Here is a 14,521-nt window from a genome sequence, read left to right as displayed (position 1 = left end):
TTTTATAATGCTTGTCGGCATCACCATTTATAATCTGTATGGCGTACCATCTACTTCCTGCTGTGAAAATGCTGAGCTATTCTAGCTTAGATGCCTGTGACCTATGAGTGTTGGATACCTCTATCCTATGCATAAGATCTGCAGTTACTTCATTCGTATTTGTCACAAGTGTAGACACTGACCCAGTCTTTATATTGGAATGTGTATGTAACAGAGGAATGACTGATGAAGCAATGTAATTGTGTGATGCAAATAAAACATGTATTCTTCAGACGTGAATATTATATCTTGTAACTAGTAAAAATAATCATCTTCTGATGATTAGGTTGGTAGGCTGATAGGTATCTATCATTTTCATCTGTCAAATGTTAGTTGATATGATTATCAAGTACTAAATAGAAATGTTTAATCTTTTTCTAATACTATTCAAACTAATTTTACATCATCAGAGGGACAACGTTTTCTGTTTTTAAAAGGCAAGTTTATTAATTTTTATTATGTTTTTAAGATACTTGTGCATATCACGTAGGTACACAGCTTGGTGGTTGTGAGTTTGAACTCTTATGTAGTAGTGGTGTCCCAAGTGATGTAAATGACATCAGTAGGTAAGCAGGATAAAAGGATATTAAACAGGCCTATGCATAGCTTTTTTTCCATTCCCCACCACATTTTTTTTTAAATAATCATGAAGTGATGAAGTGCTGTTTGTTTGTGTTCTTGTATGGACAGATTTAGGAAAGATTCTTCTTGACATCATCTCCTGGGGGAAAAAATACTTCAGGAAGGAGGCTACACTGTGGAGTCACTAAAACATTTTAGACAATCACTAGCTATAAATGTGTGCTGGATCCTCCCCAGGAGGGGCTGTGTCTTTTAAAATGCTTTCCAGACTTGTCCTTCTCAATTTCAATTAGTTGAGGTCCTTTCCTTTCTTTTGCTACCTTCTAGTCCTACCCTAGGAAATAAGTTAAATGTTTTCTGTGTTATTCTACAATTAGTAATTCTTAACAGGTAGTTTACCTAGCAGGGATGAGTAAAAGCAATTAAGCAATCTTTTTATGCAACAGGGAAGAGCCAAGAATAATCCACTTGTTTTATCAAGTAGATGTAACAGTGTGTGTGCGTAAAACGACTTTTTCATTTGTGCAAATGCACACTGAAGGTAGAACAAATGTGTGTGAAATAACAAAACCTTTCAATTCCATCGAAGTTATTGTGAAATATAATCTCAAACAATTTAGTGATTTCTTTTTCATGGATAAGCTGCAGTTGCATGTTTTCATGGAAATGTTTTTATATATAACCAGCATTTTGAGAGGTTAATCGAACAATTAAGGTTTGTAGACTGTCTTATCAGTAGTTACTTTTACTAGTAATCTGTGAAACTACGTGTTCAGAGAAAGAGTTCTGTTTGTCCTCTGTTGCAAGGATATATATACGTGTACATATATGTTTACACATACATTTGAAGAAATTTAAAGGCTAGAGTCTTCTTGACTTTCAGAAGATTACATGTACTGAAATAAAATCATATTGAACTGTGAAGCAAGACAGTTTCTTGCATACCCCTTCTTTATGGCCTACTCAATATATCTTCTTCTAGCATGAGGTTATGCTTGGAAGATAATGATAAATATTGATAAGGGTTATTGCAGTCTGAACTGTTATTTCTATTACACTTGAACAGTTAGTGCATTTGAATAAGAAGGGATTTTTGTTGAACTAGTATGATGTCTCAGGCTCTGCTGAAGCAGGCATCCACCTCATCATCTTGATTTAGAGTGCCAAGACTGACAAGACATAGCAGGTCCTTTGCTTCGTGTTTAATCTGAATTTCTTGCTAATGTCACTGAACTTTGTTTTTTTTTAAGTACTCTTCTTATTGTGTCATTTTTCTGTCTCGCTATATCTCGGCACAGAATTTGTCAGAAAGTCTAAGAATGTTCTTATGAGACTGATGGGTGTTTTGAAGAATATTGTTCAGTTTTCTTCTGTACCTTGAGACTTTCATAGAGGAGACATCCTGGCTAAGAGAAATAATGTAGTCTTTCTCAGTCAAAGTAAATTAATTCTGTGGAAGTCTAGCAACCATCTCTCTGAAGAGCTGTACGTTCTGATCTGAGGTCCTTATTGCCTTTCTTAAATACAAGTAAGCACAAAGTCTTTGGTTCAATGTTGTAGCTGTCAGGTGCATGACAACTGCCTTCCCTGAGTTCAGCCTCTGTGCTAGGTAGTCTGTTACATAATTACCTTTTCATTTGAAAATTAAAAACAGCTTATGCTGTGTACTGCTGCTGATTAGGAGATGATACTACTGTGCAAGCTATGGTTGAGATGTGCATGGAGTAAGTTTCTTTGATCATGTTTCTCTGCTGTCGTTGGTTTTCTACCCTGTAGTCGTAGCCTCCATTCTTGTGTGACTTGTAGACTATTTAAGTTATTTAAAACTTCCTGAAAGCAAGTAAAAAAAAAAAAAAAAAAAAGTTAAATGTGTAAATAGCTATGCAATGAAAGGATTAAGTATAGACTTTGGATCTTTCTTGCTTGTTAATACATTTACTCAAGATGTTGCTAGTATACCTTTTCCTTGTGCAAATAGTTACTCATGGTTTAGAGCCTTTCATCAGTTCAGCAGCATCAGAATGAGGTTATCGAGAGGAACCAGGAACAAACACAGCCTGGGATGGTCTGACAGTGCTGTGGGCCCACAGGCAGCCCTCTCTCATAGCCACACTGATACAGGCTGTAGGCTCTGCTGGGCCTGAGAAGGGTAGGGGGAGACCTGAAGGAATATGGTCAGGGACAAAAAGGCCTTTCAGGGACCTATACAAGATTTTAGCATCTAAATTAAGATAACTGTTTAAAATGCCTATTTAAATATGAGGATTTTTTACATGGGGGGGAAGAAAAATTAAAGGATTGCAGAAGCACCAGTGGCTATCATATATCAAAGGCTGAATCGGTGGGGTGTGCATGTGTGTCCATGTGTATGCATACATAAAAACAGAAATAATGAATGTATTTGTAATCCTTTTGGACAACATATGCTGAAAAAAATAACTATGGTTTATTTTACTAGTACAAGCATCCTAAATTACTGTTTCATAACAAGACTTGTTTTTCTGCTGATGGTAGTATATAAATAAATGAATGTTATTATGGACACTGTGTAGAGAAAGTTTTATGAAAGTATTTTCTCTGGAGTATGTGAACAACATATTCAATTTGGGAGGAATGCTTTCTAATTCTCTGTAAGACAGAGGGTAGACTAAAAGTGGCATAATTTTAGTACTGCTTTTTACATCTCTGAAACTAGATTTATTTGGAGTTGATTAGGAAAGATAAAATGGGAATGTGTCTTGGCTTTAGAGAAGTGATTTTGTCATTTCTCTGGATGTTACATAGTGATCTACTGCTGGAGATGCTACTAAACTCTCTATGAAATAACTGAGTTGTAGCTGTTAAGTTCTATATTTTTGTATGTTTGTCAGATGGCTGACAATATAGGTTGGAGTGTCACAGTTGCATACTACTTGCTTTGTTACGAAAAGAGAAAATCAATTATAGTAAGAAAGTGGTGATTATAGTATTGTATTTATATTTTTCATATCAAAGTAAACATACATTTTTCAAAGAAATTATTGAATGCTTTATACAGTATTAAATTTTTAAGTCACCAATTCAGATTCCATCTGTTTGACCAGACTTATTTTTCTTAATTTGGGCATCTATATCTCTTGTCACTGCAGGCATGCGTGTGTTATCTAGTTGCTGAAGAGTTTTTACAAATTAATGTTTCAGTTATATGAATGCATGTCTCCTCTTGCCCTTTAGATTTCACTAAGATTTAACTTCTGCTAATATTTTAAAGAGCCAGCTTTTTTTTCACTGAAATGCAATGTAGATGCACCTTCATTCTGTAAAAGAAACCAGATTAAAAAAAGAGGAAGTATTATGTTAGAAAATAATGAGCCATATGCAAAAGACGATACAGTGATGACAGAGGGTGGGAGAGGAGATAACAAGTATGCATCATAAGTAAATATATCTCTGCTGAACTGGGATTCAGGGTTGGACATTTTAGGGTTGGACAAAAATAAATATTTACAGAGGGTAACAGTTACTTAAGTTAATGCAAATCCACTGATATTATCCAAATGTGTAATGAAAAACACTTTCAAAAAATTAAGAACTACTTCTAAATGAAAACAATCCTGAAGATGAGAGTGAGTCATGGGTTTGGCAGCTTTGCTTGTCTCATTGTGGTGATGCCACATGCTTTTCTTTGAATTGAATTGACTTTGAAGAAAGGAATCTGCAGAGTTAAGGGTGTGGTTTCAATACTGAGTTAGCAGAGTGAGCTGTAGGATATTGCAAGAAGTGGTGCATGTTCTTAGCAATTCCACTGGGCTGACAATAATGATGTGCAGCTGCAAATTTTAGCAGAGGACTAGTGTTCTGATGAATCAGCAAAACACTGAGAGATTGAGGAAGCTGACTTCTTCATTTGACATTATCCCACAGTTAAACTAGCATAAGCTGGTGCTGGAAAGCAGCTTTTGGCTGAGGACAAAACTCAATTGATTTTTTTGAAACAGTTCTTACCTGTAATTGGATGTGTCCGTCTTTGAGCAGTTGTATGGCATAGTGGAGGCTTGGATTTGCACACATGGAGGATTTTCATAATGACATTTATATTGTAGGAAGAATATTGTATTTGAGATAAGCATGCATGTATTTCCTTGGATTCCTTTTCTAAGTTGACCAATAAAATGGGATGCATGGCTGGCAGTTTTCTCCTGCATTGTGTTCAGGAGCCTTGGTTAAAGACGCCAATTTTTTCTTCATCTTGTACTGGCAGAAATCATTTGTTGGATAAAAAATACTAAGAATGTATGGGATATATTCTTGTTCTTTCAATTAGATGTAGTTTTATCTAAGAATGTTGCCAAGAAGCTTATCTCTTTTGTTTTGTTTTGTTTTGTTTTTTTAGATGGCTTTTGTCAGTAAACACTTTCAAGGTTGGAGAATGGTATTACAAAGAAAATAACACTGCTTGAAGATCAGAACTGGGTGTGGGTTTAAGTTGACTGACACAGCATTATTGCAGAGAGTTTGTTGCTGTGGAGGTTGGTAATAATTATTCTTATCAATTCGATATGGCGATGTCCTTTGATCAGATGAAAATGTGCATTTCTGAACTCAGTGTCCTTTGGTGCTGCAATTATCTTTGTGTAAACCTATGAAGATACATTGTGAGATTACATTATGTAAGGGTGCATAGCTGTGCACACTGGTTAGAGAGAATGTTAATTATTCACAGGTAGATTCTGAGTGAAGCTAAGACTGGAAGGATATCTGATACATTGATTAGTCAGGAATCAGTTTACTGAGCGGTAAGATCATTCCTAAACTTCTGAAATTAATGTTGTAGGATTTTGTGTTGTATATCTTGTTTTATGACACTCCTTCTACCCCCTAAGATACTTCTTAGTCAAGTTTGTCAGTGTTTCTCCTCCTTCTTATGATATGCTGTGCTGTCATTGTTCAGATATGTAAAAAGTAATTTCTGAAAATGAAAGCATTAAGACAATGGTATTTCAATTTCTTTCTTCATAAAGATGTGATAGAAGGAACTAAAGAATGATGGGTTTTAGTTTTTGGCTATTTAGGTTCCAATTTATGTCTCTCTGTGTTGTAATACTTGCTATATCAGAATTTACTGTAAACTAGAAAATGTTACTATGCATTGTACAGTTATCTATATATTGATTAATATACAACTTCTCTTCAAGATATTTTTGACTAAAAGTTAATAGCTCTTGCATATTCTTAAGCCAGATGAAAAATTTCATGTATTCAAGAAATCATCATTAAATCATGGAATCATATAATGGCCTGGGTTGTAAAGAACCATAATGATCATCTAGTTTCAAACCCCTTGCTACGTGCAGGGTTGCCAACCACTAGACCAGGCTGCCCAGAACCACATCCAGCCTGGCCTTGAATTCTTCCAGGGATGCGGCATCCACAACCTCCTTGGGCAACCTGTTTCAGTGTGACATTCTCTGTGTGAAAAATCTCTTGTAATATCCCGTGGTATGGTTATATACATACATAGTATTTTTTTTAAGTCAGGTTTACAGGGACTTAACATATGACAAGATGATTTCTCCCCATCGCGTCCATGTCTAATGGAAACTCACCAATAACTTTCGAAAATAGAATACTAATTTATGAGCAGCGATTAGTGGTTGAAATACGAAGCATCAAGGGAATAGAAAAAGCCATTAGTTTGTTTTCTAGCTTTTTCTGATTTAAGTGAGACATTCATTTAAAAAAAAAAAAAAAAAAAAAAAAAAAGAAGTGGGAAGAGAAGAGAAGTGTGTTGAAATCAATAAGGGCTATTTGCAGTAGTTTTTCTGTGAATTATGACAAGTGCAGAGTTGAGCAATCAAATACTTTGGAGGAGGGGACAGGGATATAGATGCAATTTCTAATAATTTCAGAGATGGTAATATCCCTTGAACAAAAGCATTTTTTGTAGTTTCTTCAATGTGTAGGATTTTTGAAATTTTTCAAGCTTAATTGTGCTCACCCATTTTTGGAACATATGATAATTACCTTTGGAGTATTCATGGGATTTGTTGTTGGAAATGTCTTCAGCTCATATTACCTGCCAGAAAATCATAGTTAACTGCTAGAAATTATCAAGACACTACCAGCAGATACTTTACTACTACTGCATGGTTCTTCTTTTCTCTCAAGTAAAATGCTGGTATAATACTTTAGAGAGATTTTATTATCACAGAACTGAGTGGTGGAATAAATCTTCTAACATTGGGCAATAGTTACTGATACATTCCATTATTAAATATATATATATTTATTATATATATTCGCACAAAACAGATGTGCAAATATATATAATAATAATGCATATTTGCACATCTATTTTGAATGATAGAATAAAAGGTTTCTACTTAGCTGAAAAAGTGGAGTCACCTTAAATGTGTGAAGTAGAGAACTTCACTTGGTAGTATGTCTCATCCCACTGTGTTGCTCTGTCAGTGTAGACACCTGTAAATGTGAAAAGGCAGGCTTGGAACGAGAAATGAATTTAGTACTGGAGAAATAGCCTGAAAGTAGTAAACACAAAAATCCCTTGTTAAGTGGGAGTAGTGAGTGTCTTATATATCAAATGAGAAACTAACTGAGTAGTAGCATTTCTTCCAAAGAGGATTTGAAGAATGTAGCCTGTGACAGTTCCAGTTCAACATCTTTTGCTGATCTTCCAGAAAATATTCACGTATGGCTGTTTTACAATAAATGGAAAGGTTAAGTGTAAGATTTATGAAGTAATTCTTCCAGTTGACTTCACCTTAAAGAAACGGTGAGTCCAGAATTGAGGATGGTGGTTCAAAGAAGACGTATGCCCATGAGAGGCAGTTTGGAGAGGCTAGGTGTCTGAAACCAGAAAAAATCCATGAGGAATGATCAAATAAATTGAGTTCAGTCTGAAAAGAATAGTCTAAGGGGAGATGTAATAACTGGCCTTAACACCTAAAAATATCTAAAAGGTCACATGAATTAAGCTGACTTCTTAAGACTATGATTTTTTGGTATTGCTATGCAGAGGTGTTAGTTCTTGGTGCTATGAATTTCCTGATATCTTGAAGTAATAAATATAACTTTTCAGAAATGCAAATGTGATAAATATGTGGCTCTGTTATAACAGCTGGCATTTCCTAGTTTCTCTGTGAAGTTGTTTGTGAGGTTAAAAAACATTTTCATGGGGGAACGAGGGGGGGAGGGGGAGTTATTTGGGAATTACTCCAAGATCAGTGTTCCCAAGCAGTTATTTGTTGCTCTTTTATATACCTGTTCTTGTTTTGAATGGTGTTCATACTTCCTCAAAAAGTTGTGACTTTCTGTTCTGGGACCCTTCTAATGCTGGCTTCTGTCAGTGTTTTCTAACCCGCTCACTTTTCACTCATAGAAGCCTGTACCTCTTTGTGTGATGTGCATCTCTCATTGGAGCTGTCCTAGAAGTGCCCCTAGCTGAACATACAGGGCCCAGGGAAAAGTCTGTTTAGGTAGCCCTGTTCTTCTCAACTGTAAGGAAAATTCTTAGAGAATTTTTTTATAGTTTTGAGGAGAGAGGAAAAAAAAAGGGGGGGGGGAAAGGGGGGGCAACAACTACCTAACTCCTAACTGCCTGTTGGCAGCAGATGGCTTTTTTTTTTTTTTTTTTTTTTCCTGCAGTCATTTGCAGAAAGGATTCCAGTACAGAAATCTTACATCTCTTACATTTGAATTTGATTTGTTTTTTAGCTTGCAGTACCATAGATTTATGACCGAAAAATTACAATTTTGTTGTGAACAAGCATGGCAGATCCCACCATATTATTTTCTAGGGCATTTGTTTCTGGATCTGAAATCCCTTTTTTTTTTTTTTTTTTTTTTTCCTTGTTGTTGGAACAGAAACAACAAAAATTTTGATCTGGAAAACACAGTAACCTATCTGCCAGTGTGTCTTCTTATACCAGCTCTTTTTTAGGTTTGCATACCTCTGGGGGAGAGTTTGGGACACAAAGTGTCTAAAGAAGCTGGTAATGCTACATTTTCTGCTTTTGCTGCCATCTAGCTTGAGGAAGTAAGGATAGTTGGTTACAATTATGCTGCATGTATGCCTCTTGCTGTATCAGAAATAGACTGAGGAAGATCTCAGGAACGAAAATAGCTGCTCTGTCTTCTGCACAGGTTCTCCTTGACCACTTGCAGAATTTCAGTGATGTTGCTGATAATTTGTCTTTGTAAGCAGTTATTTTGAGTTTTTTGTGTGATGAAGGGAGGGGAACAAAACTTAGAAGTATTCCAATCATTTAAGAAATAAATATAAAAATTCATCATATGACAGAGGCCCTGGTTAATGTAAACTCATGGTAGGAAATGAAAACTCTGAATTGAAAAACTCTGTATTCCATTTCCATTTTTTTTTCATGAATGCATATTCTGTTGAGATCTCCAGATGCTTTATAGAACTTTTTTAGAATGTTTTTATACTACAGATCCATCTCTGAGTTGCACAGAACTCAAATCATTTTGCTTTGGAATGAAAGTTTATAAGAGTTGCCTGTGACCTGAACAATTCCTTCCTGCTTTGGATAAAGAAACATGCCAAATACTGATATTTCAATGGCCTGTTGCTTCTATCCATCTTTACTACTCTGTATTTCACCAAATTAAACTTGATTGGGTAGATAGCTTGCTGTGTAAGTAAAAACACTTTGTGTCTTAACTGCCACTTAAGCAGTTGGCTGCACAAATATATTCACAATGTCTCAATTCTCATATTTTGGAATTAATATTTATTCAAATGAACAACTCATCAGTGAGAGCTTATTTGAAAAAGCAAATTGGAAATGTGACTGAAAACAAAAACTCCAGACAATGGGTTTGTTGAGTTTGCTTATTTTGGTTGGTTGGTTAGTCAGGTTTTTTTTTGTTGTTTTTTTTTGGTTTGTTTTATGGTTTGTTGTTTTTTTTTTTTTGTTTGTTTTGGTTTGTTTTTTTTGCTTCTTTCTGTTTGTTTGGAAAACATTTTTTCTCTTGTTTCTTACGTCACTTCTTTGTGAACTTACTACTCATGAAATTCAGCATGTTGAGGATTAGTTTCCTCTGTTCTGCCTGTCTTCTATTACCTCAACAGATACTGTTATTTTCCTTTACACTTGCTTGCATGGCCCTGTGAAGCATCTGTATGGAGAGATAAGTCAGCTGCTTGTTGGAGATGTGCCAGAAAGCAGTCCGAACTTTTGACTGACCAAAAAGAAAAACCAAAACAGTCCTTATTTATTGTTTTGAAGTGTATGGGATCTCTTAAGGTATTTTCTTACCTTTACTTAAAAAGTTTTTAGAAATTGCCTTTAATTCCTATCTCTCTTCCTCCCTTTCCAAGATTGTGGACTGGTTGACTGTTCTTAGAAGGAGATTTTACTGATACAAATGCCATGGAGATGAATTGTAGCAGAGAAGGATTTGAGGTGATGCAGATGGGCAGTGTGCTTCAGGCATCAGATCAAATATGTACGAGAATATCTTTTCTGTCTAATACCATGGGTAAGGTGTATATTCAGGCATTCCATTCCACAAAATTGCAGTGGCTAGAGAAAAATGGAATTTTCTTTGTTCAGACAATAGCGTCACAATAATTTGAGTGAAACCAAGTATGTAGAACAAACAAAGCGTGTAAGACAGGGAGCCTGGGTTCCCTTTCAGTATTCTTACATTTACTGAAATGTTCCAATCCCCTTTTCTTCAGAGTGATAACACTGGGAGCGTGAACTCACTGTCTTCTGAGTGCTCAGAGAGCCTGCAATAATACTTTGTACTTTCAGAACATGTTTCCAGTTGTTTTTTTCTTCTTGAACTCTTCTATTTACTTTTTGAAGGAAATGTGAATTTATTCAAGATAACTTGGACAAAAGGAGCACCTTTTGTGCTGAGGCATGAAGCAGCTGATACAAGGACTGTCATGTAAAAATGAAAGAGTTCAGAGGGAATTTTTTTTTTTTTTTTTTTGGCACATTATATCTAGGAGTAGGGTGATAAGGTACAATTTATAGCGGACAGTGCTTCAGACCCTCAGGGTTATTCTGATTCCCACAACTTCTGGGTGAGATCTATGTAATAAAATTCAGAGAGGACTTCACGAAAGAAACTGGAATAAATTACTTAATGTTTCAGAGCTGTATTTAAGTATTTAAGATTAGATTCTGAGTCCTGTATATTAATATGAGTCCATCAAAGGAACCACCTCTCTAAATTGATCCATAAAGAGTAGCTATTTTTATGTATTTCTTATTTATATATTCATATTCAAGATGTTTGATTCAATCTCTACATATCCAGGGAGTCAGCATTCGGAAGTTGGAATGATGGCTTCAATAACCTAAATTGTATTCTGAATCTCTGTGCACCAAGAAAAAAAAAAAAAAAAAAAAAGCTGAAAAATAAGCAAAAATAGCCTTGCATTGAAACCGGCATACATGTATTAATAATCCAGGCAGTTTTATCTATCTTCCTTTTTCCATCTCTCTGGAAAAGATAATTGTAGTAAAAAATCAATATGCAGTATTTCAATTATTTATCCATATATAAATATCTAAATTATGACTAAAAATGAAGACAAAAAGCTGCAGGAGGCTGTGTGCTTTAGTGTGTGGATTTTGTTCAGTGATTTTTTTTTTTTTCATTGGTTTGTTTTGTTATTGCTTTTGGGATTTGTTGGTTGCTTGTTTTTTTTTTTTTTTCTTTGTTTTGCTCACTTTTTTTTCTCAGAAGCTGAACTTTCCCTATTAAGTCTTCAGCAGTACCTTGACACTAAGTCAAACACCAAGAGACTAAGGGTGAATTGCTTTTCTGGTGTTCTAAATAATTTCCTACACCTCATGAAACAGTTATATTTTCACTTGTAATTATTGCTTCTCTTCAAAGTTCAGTAGGTTTCTGATGGCTAAAATAACTTGAACATTCATTAGAATAGCATATGGTGTGGGGGAAGATACTTGCATTTTGAAGTGTGCGAATCCACGCGCACCCATGGAAAACTGGTAATAATTTGAATTCCTTATGGAGCTAATGCCAAGAACATAACTGTATAAAGAAATCTGCAGGGACTACATGAAGTCTTGCGTGTACAAACTGCTTTTTTATGAAAGAAAAGGTATTTTTGTTGGAAGATTGGAGAAATGGAGACTCATTCATGCATTCCCTGTTTAGTAGCAAAACAAAACAAACTGCGTTGTATCTGCAATGCAATGCAATGCAATGCAAAAAAAAAAAAAAAAAAAAAAAAAAAAAGAGAGTACTAGAAAGTTTTATTTCTTTAAAAGCAAAGGTTAAAGTCATTTCCACATATATCCACTAGTAAATATGTAAAAGTCTGCTTATTTACATTTAGCTGTTGATTTCTGATTTCATTTCTGTTCAATTGTTGGATTTTTTTTTTATCAACAGATGTACCTTTAGAAGTCTATTAGTTGTTTGGTTAGTTTGTTGTTTTTTGGACTTTTTTTTTTTTTTTCCACAGTAAACAGTCTTTTGTTACTAGCGTTGGTTCCCACAACAAATTCAGAAATCATGTCAAGTTAGCTGTATTAGATTAAGCTCATAATTCTGGCATCTGAGATTATTGTAAGTAAAGTATTGAGAAAAGAAGAATCGAAACCTTCTAGGCACTGTGTGCATACTTTGTCAGGGATTCCAATTGAAATGTTGGGGACGTACTACTGTTCTTTGTGTACAATTTAGGGTGGATGTATACAAAAATAGCTTAATCACAAAGCTAATAAAAGCCTGCAGATACAAACTGCAAAATTTTGTTATTCCATGTCATATTATCTTTGTTTCAACTGAAATATGAGATCTGCCTTGTGATACTATCAAGCTGGATTTTGTATAAAAGTTGGATTTGTGCTGTTTGTACATAAAAGCTCCTCCATTATCTGCCAGATTAAACATATGTATATACACAGTGAAATTCATTAAATTCAATATGTTTTGTATTTATTTTAGGTTATTTGGTAGTTATTCTAGTTTCTTGGAGGGAAATCTATGAAACAGAATTTGAGTACTACTTCTTGTTTCTTTGGCTTGCCTCCTGTTCAGCAGAATCCTATTAGCTATATACAGAGAGACTCATCCTTGAAGTAAATCTTGAAGTATTATATGAATCATATATTTGTGGTAGCAATGATAATGAGAAGACAGTTGGACTAGATGATCTTACAGGTCATTTCTAACCTTGTGATTCTATGATTCTAGGAAAGCTGTAAATCTATAAACAAATAATATTTAGTACTGCAACCAATTTTTTAGGTAAGGAAAACTGAAAATAGGGCACTCTGGTTTTAGTGCAATTATTCCTTTCTTTATAAATATTTGCTGTCTTAATCAAGGAAGCCTTTGATTCACGTACAGTCTTTGAAATCACACTTCACTGTAAGCTGCATGAAGCACAAGAAAATGTCTGAGGACAGCTGCAGTCCAACAGTCCAGATGCAAAACTTACAGCATCAGATTATTGCTGTTAGAGAAACCTTTTTCTGTAACTCAAGTATATCTTTACCTGAGAATCTATTTTGACTTTCCCAATGTTCCATTAGTTAGAAGTTGTTTAAGCATTTGAAGGTCTGAGATTGAAGTTATTTCTGTAATGATTATCAGTCTTTATCTCAGCTAGAAGGAGCACTGTGTGACTGAAGCTGTAGTCATGAATAGTGGCTTTGAATTTAAAAATAAAAATTGGAAAAATAGTCCTAATGACCAACAGCATGCTGCTACAATATACACTTCCATAATACAGAAGAGCAGAAAAAGTTTAATATGATAAGCAGAAGAAATATCATGACCTCTTGTAAGTATCTGGATGGTAGATTTATTTTTATTCCTTTTTCATGCTGATATATTTGTTGTTACATGAAAGGTAACTTTTATGTATTAGTTAAAAAATCTCATCTCTTCAGAAGCCAAGCATTCACTTTTCAAATTTTTTTCTTTGAAATTGGTCTGGAAGTTTCTTTTGATAAGGGACACTTTAAAATAAATTGATTTTTCTTAGGGTGAAGTAACTTCACTCTATAAGCTCTATAGGCCCTTCAGAGGGACAGACAGGGTAGGAAGGGAGGGGGAGTTGCCCTTTATGTTAGGAAGTGGGTAGATTGTTAAGAGCTGTGTCTGAGTAACAGCCTTGACCAGGTTGAGAGTGTACGGGTTAAAATCAAGGATTGGTCCAGTAAAGGACATCTAGTGGCTGGAATCTACTACTGGCCTCCTGATCAAGGGGAGCCTTTAGCAAGGCCTTCTTGCTTCAACTCCAGTAAGTGTCATGCTCACAGGCTCTTGTTCTCATGGGGGATTTCAGCCACCCAAATATTTGCTGGGATAGTGGCATGGCAGGTGGTAGATAATTCAGGAGCTTCTTGGAGTTTGTTGAGGATAACTTCCTGGTCCAGGTATTACACAAACTGTTCAGGGATGAAGCCTTACTGAACCTAATGCTTACTAATGCAGAGGAGAACATTAGAGATGTTAAGACTAGAGGCAGCCTGGGCTGTAAGTGATCATGCCCTGGTGAAGTTTGTGATCTGGAGGAGTGCAGGCCTGGCAGAAAGTAGAGTTAGAACCCTGAACTTCAGGAGGCAAGCTTCCGGCTGCTCAAGGAACTGCTGGATGGGATCTCCTGGGAAGCTGGCCTGCAGGGCATGGGAACAAACAAAGCTAGCAGCTATTTAAGGACATCCTTCTGTGAGCACAAGAGCTCTCCATCCCCCAGCAGAAGAAATTGTGCAGAGGAGGTAGGCAACCAGCATGGCTGAGCAAGGACCTTCAGCTTTAATTGAGGGAAAAGAGGGAAATGTACAGGAAGTAGAAGCAGTGTTGTGTACCCTGGGAAGAATATTGGGATGTTGTCCATGTATGTAGAGATAACATCAGGAAAGTCAAGGTACAGATGGAG

The 14,521-nt window shown here is 35.6% G+C and overlaps 1 protein-coding gene across 6 annotated transcripts in view; it reads left to right on the top strand.

The window, feature by feature from the left end:
* Positions 1 to 14,521, top strand: part of STXBP6 (syntaxin binding protein 6) — an 85,723-nt gene that overhangs the window by 14,269 nt on the left and 56,933 nt on the right. For 2 of the 6 annotated variants that reach the window (XM_090141272.1, XM_090141273.1), the window contains one exon: positions 4,994 to 5,129. The exons of the other annotated variants lie outside the window; for them this stretch is intronic. The gene's annotated coding sequence lies outside the window, so the exon portion shown is untranslated. The remainder of the gene's footprint in view (positions 1 to 4,993; positions 5,130 to 14,521) is intronic. 6 annotated transcript variants of the gene reach the window in all.

The sequence above is a fragment of the Phasianus colchicus genome, chromosome 5 (assembly GCF_987193195.1).
Source record: "Phasianus colchicus chromosome 5, bPhaCol1.hap1.1, whole genome shotgun sequence".
Taxonomy (NCBI): Eukaryota; Metazoa; Chordata; class Aves; order Galliformes; family Phasianidae; genus Phasianus; species Phasianus colchicus.
The sequence above is the reverse complement of the archived record's forward strand: the minus strand, read 5'-3'. Positions and strand labels throughout refer to the sequence as shown.